The following is a 5,772-nucleotide window of genomic DNA, read 5'->3' as shown; positions in this document are numbered from 1 at the left end:
TTATCAGTCTGAGTCTGGTTAGTCATTTGCGCCCCTACCCCGCCTGAATATGTTTCATCTCTTTATGAATCTTGGTGTGGGGATGGCGTACGTCACGGGCTCGAAGTGATCGATGCGGGTACGCATGGAATGACTTCGTAAAGAAATCTTCCTACAACCATAGTTGCTTGTTCCGCTTCTCTTTCTTCATCTTTTTCTCATGCGCCCATTTACGTGTGGCTTCGGCCAACTCCTGCAACCCAGTCTCTGGTTGAAGGGCTAATCGAGCTTATTGTTTTAATTATTATATGTTTTTAATTTTATTATTCTGTTTTTTAGTTATTTCCTGAAACAAGAGGAGAGCTGTCCGGCCTTGCACGGAAACATTCATGCATACATATACACTTATATCTGTAAATAGAAAAAATTGCGCAAAAGAAACGATATATATAAAATAATAATATGTATCATATATAAAAATAACATGCAAGTAAAAATGTCAATGCTAATAGGTTGCAAGAGAAAATAGCTGAGTGTGCCGTAACCACGGTATTGACCGGGGGCCAAGCTGTATGGTGAAAAAGGTTTACCATTTTCAGAAGAAAAATATATTAATAATATATATATATACATATATATATTTTTTTATTTATTTATAGATATATTTTGATTACATTTTCTTTCACTAGCTTAAAATTTAAGTATTTTTTTGTTTCTCTTAATATTAGGATTATATCTTCCCTAATCCTTTTTCCAGACAGGCTGAATATGTCTCTATCACTTGCCGCAGCTTCGAATGTTGTTCTGGTGTAAGCTCATGTGCTCGGGCGGGTCGTTCATATCTAGGTCTCCGGTCGTAAGGTCGATCTCCGGTGTCGCTTCAACGGCGGCAACCTCGCATCCACCCTTACCGAGGAATTTTGGGCCAAACGAATCCCAGAAATTATTTCCGAAATAGATCCGTTGCGCACTCTCAGAAACTCCAGGTTCTTGGTTTCTCCTTCCCATTCCACAGGTAAGGTTATGGCTCCTGTTACTCGGGTTTCACCACCGCTGGCCGTACGTATACATTCATCGCTTAGCTTTCTTATCGGTCGCGGCCGGTTTCTGGTTTCCACCACCTTTTTGCTTAAGCCTGAGATAGTTTGCTCGGGCATTATATAACTTCAGTATCATCCGTGTGGTCCGTGTCTCGTTACCTTTGTCTTCCGAGCCGGTGAAGATACGCTCTCGAGCACGTTCGTACTCTCTCTCTCTCTCGTTGGCGCGTGTAGCGGGCCTCTGCATCCTTGTCCATCTTCCGTGTCTCGTTACCTTTATCTTCCGAGCCGCTGAAGATACGCTCTCGAGCAAGTTCGTACTCCCTCTCTCGTTGGCGCGTGTAGCGGGCCTCTGAATCCTTGTCCATCTTCATAACGCCCTCGTGTTTTTCCGCTGCTGGTTAAACTCCTCCACCGTGACTGCGTCCGCAAAGTCCTCCAGGGTCTGGGATTCCTCTATCTCGTTGACCGGGCTGCACATGTTTTTTCCAGTGTTTTCAAACCAGCGATCAACTCGGAGACCCTCTCTTTTAAGCTCCGCTAACGAGGTTATTGGGGACGTTTGCAGCAATTTTCCCATCTGGGAGGTCATGTTGTCCTTTAAAAGCTTGACAAATTCATCTTCAAATTGTGCATATCGGAAACATAGTCGCCAAAGGTTTCATGCGGCCCTTGCTTGCGTTCAATTAACTCAATAACCTTCATAAAGTCACTTCCGGTAGTGGAAAACGCCCGTCTCATCTCCTGTGTCAATGAATTTTAGTCAAAATCGTAGTCTTCTGCCTTGTCCTCCATTAGTTACCAATTCCATTCAGTGGCTGCACCTGTCAGTAGAATATGGAATTCCCTAAAGACTTGTTGGCCGTTTAGGCCATACATCTCTTGAAATTGGTCGACGCGGAACAGGATACTTTCAGCTGCCATGCCGCGATCGCTTCCATCGAACTTTAGTTTCCATTTGTCCAACCTGACTTCTTTTGGCGTCGGTCCCTGAAACGATGGGCTCCGATCTACCTCCGGCTGAAGCTGGTGGCTCGTCTCCTTATCGTTGGTTCGGGACAGTCTGTGGGACGGGGTATCTATCCGCCTGGGTGTTCTTAACCGGTGCATCTGGCTATTGAGCATGTCTTGTGTTACCGGTTCTAGAGGCGGCGTCTCTTGGGGTTGATTAGGGCAGTCCCTTCTGCCTGGGCCTCCTAGATGATGGAGACTGAAATTCTGCCACTTGCGCCTTCCGAGCTTTAATCTGGGCGCTCATGCCCAGAAACATATCATTGCTCTGCCCCAAGAGCTCCATCAACCTCTGCCCCCGCCGCTCTGCAGCCTCTAAGTTTTTCTCCGGGTGCCTTTAATATTGGGGATCTTCCATTTGGCGGTCGGAGGGGTAGATTATCCCCTCCGGGCGCTCCTTCAAATTCGTTTGATTGGTCTAGATTGTTTTCTTTGGACAGGGTATTTACCTGCCCTGGCTGATTCTGTGCTAGCTTCCACGGCTCTCTTTCAGGTGAATCGCCTAGACTTGGAGCGCTCGCACTCCAGGGTTGGTGATTCTCTCCGCGCTTTGTTGCTCGGGTCACTCTTCCGGTGCTGGGTTGGAATAAAACCTTTTTCTCGGTCCCCTTTATGTAGTTGGGCCCTCATTTTAAATACACCCAATTTTTCACTTTGTCCACTTAATATAGCAGAATAAATGTGATAGCTTTCAAATCGCCCGGTCAGCAACGTAAACGCTGAATAAGTCGACAACAAATGTTTATGTATTTAAGCAAATGTTCCAAACGAAAATTGGATGCGCCTAGACAAGGAATCTGTTCAAAAACCTCCTCACGCCAGTCGTCGGATATTAGATTGTTTGACCGATCATTTTTGGGCCTCCACAACCGTTTTTGTGTTTCTCCGGACTCCAACCTATCAAACGACCTGACCAACTAGTACGTTGTGAAGCGTCGGCCAGAGAAACTAAATCGTACCGTATACGCTTAGTACGTCGTTTAGAGTCGACTTAACGATCGTGGATCCACAAACGAACAATAGACCCGCACCGCAATGGCGTTACCGTATGTTTGCGCTCCTGCTCTTTCTGGACATGAACCTAGCCTAAGAATTGCACTTCGGCAGCGGCTGACGCTCACATCTAAAGTTAATTTACGGTAGTTGTAAATACAGTATTATAACAAGGAAGAACGCTATAGTGGAGTACCTCGACTATCAGATACCCGTTACTCAGCTTAGGGGACCAATGGGAGATGCAGACATGCAGGCAGCAAAGCAAATTTGTTTGCTAGCATAAAAACTGTAGGCACCACAGTTTTAGGCGGCTTGTGGGCGTTAGAGTGAAACAAACTTGCGCTGCGCAAGAAGCTCAGGAATACATACCAAATCCCAACTTTCTAACTTTTGTAGTTTCCGAGATCTCAGCGTTCATTCGGACGGACAGACAGACGGGCATGGCTAGATCGACACGGCTTGTGATCCTGATCAAGAATATATTTACTTTAGGGGGTCGGAAAAACTTCCTTCTACCTGTTACATACTTTCCCTTTTACTCTACGAGTTGTTCTGATATAAGGAAATTCAGGTAACTTCGCCAATGGACAAAACAGGGAATTTCTACGATTGTAAAAGACAAAACTTAAAACATCTTAAAGCCAAGCCTCTTTTCTGAGATAAAGCTATGATGGAGTGGCCTCCCAGCACTGACAGTCACAGAAGTTGGGGACTTTAAAGTTACTAGCTCAACGATAAAAGAATAAAATAAGTATTTAAAACTTCTTAAGCGGCTTGTTCTATAAGACAGCAAAATTACTCATGGCAAGTATAGATTAAAGCTATGCCATGCTTAGGTACATCCACTCCGACACTCCGATACAATTCTGTTGTATTAGTGGCCGAGTCCTGAAAGGAACTTGGGCCGAGGGAGAGGCATCCGATGTCCAGGCACAATTTGCTGGCCTTAGCATCATCGCATTTGGCTCGTGGGATCTTGGTAAGACTCTCTCCTCTCCAACATATCGAGAATATATATTTAGAGTGCCTGGAAAATAATATTAGTTCATAAATCTCGTCAGTCGTCGTCGCAATACGCCTTACTTTTTCCCTTTCACACGTTCGTGTGCCAAATGGATCGTCACGGGCCGTGCAATACGATCCCCTAATGTCAAGGTTGTCCGTCGAAAGTTATGTCATTGTTCTTGACCTACTCCACTTCTCGCGTCAGCACACCCCCCTTTTTAAAGATCTACCACACCATGGTTTTGCATTTTTTTTCACATTATAAATTTATTGAATAATATATCGGGGTACGTCGTGGATGAGTAATATAGTATCGGCTAATGCATATGAAATTGATTTAGTTGACAATTATTTTATTTGAGGAGAGTATCGAATTTACCACATCAGCAAAAAGCTGACTATTCACGACAACAAACGCCGCTCAGAGGGCTCTTGCAATTGCACATACAACTAAAAGGCTGATACTCGCCGCTGAAAAGTTAATATTTAACTATTATAAAGAAATGTACATTTATAAAAATAATATGCTTATTATATCTAAATGATCATGTAGTTACGGTTATTTATTAGAAAAAAATTCTTGATTTTAACTATGAGTGTATTAACATTGCCCAATAATATATTTTTACCCAACCGAGAAAGAACTATGACTTTTGGTAATGTAGAGATGACAATAGCTTTTTCTATCTTGTTTCCAATGAAGGCCTCAATTAGAACGAGCCGCTGTTCAGACTATCGGCACGTTCCCACAGTTAGGATACTCAGATATCGGGACCCAAGTCTGGAGTCCAAAGTCCAAATTCAGAGAGTCACTCAATAACCATAAGTCCCACTCACAAAAAGCTCTAAAGCTCAAAACCGAGGTGTGATCGTAAATTAAGTAGGAGTTATACAGTGAGTTCAGTTTTGAGATTTGTCAATAGCAAGTCGGTGTTCTTCCAACCCAAAATATTGTAACCAGTGTAAGAATAAATTTAATAAAGATTTTATTTATAATACACCTATGGTGCAAGCATTTAATTGGCGCAGGCGGTAGGATCTCAAAGTCCTTTAAAAAGTCATCGGTACTGATCAAATAATCGAATAAGAATAATACTAAACGACTAGTTTATCGTGATCAGCGAAAAAATCCGTGAACAAACAAAAGACAATCATCGAGATCCGCTTAAGAATCTATGGGTAAGTTTCGCAAGCAGGACTTACAATAAAAAAACCAATTCGGTCAATGCGCGCTTTAAAATTTAAAACTGCCAATATTGAAAAACAAAAAAAGTCTATGTGTAGTTTTTACAAACAGAGACTAAATCAAAAATCCAAATCGGTCAACATGCGCTAAAATAAAAAAATGTTAAGTGCAAATATTGAAAAAGAACAATAAAAAATGGCAAACTCACAGTTGTCCGATATTTACTTGAGTCAGTTAATCGGGCAAATCAAGGAGTTACCGTATTTCGATGGAAACCCATCGGAATTAAGTCGGTACATAGCCAGGGTAGAGTACCTTCTACAATTATACCCTACCCAAGACGTTCGACAAACCCACATCATATACGGAGCCATAGAGAGGACCACCGTTGACTCAGCCCAAACAGTCATTGAAGAGGAGAACTCTAATACATGGATAACGACAAATGGATAATCAAAGCCTTCAAGGTTCACAAGCCATACGAAGACATATTACAACATGTTCGGGACACTACATATCAAGGTTCGTTAATGAACTAAAATTTAGATCTTCAAA

Source organism: Drosophila suzukii, chromosome 3 (genome assembly GCF_043229965.1).
Source record: "Drosophila suzukii chromosome 3, CBGP_Dsuzu_IsoJpt1.0, whole genome shotgun sequence".
NCBI classification, from domain to species: domain Eukaryota; kingdom Metazoa; phylum Arthropoda; class Insecta; order Diptera; family Drosophilidae; genus Drosophila; species Drosophila suzukii.
The sequence above is the reverse complement of the archived record's forward strand: the minus strand, read 5'-3'. Positions refer to the sequence as shown.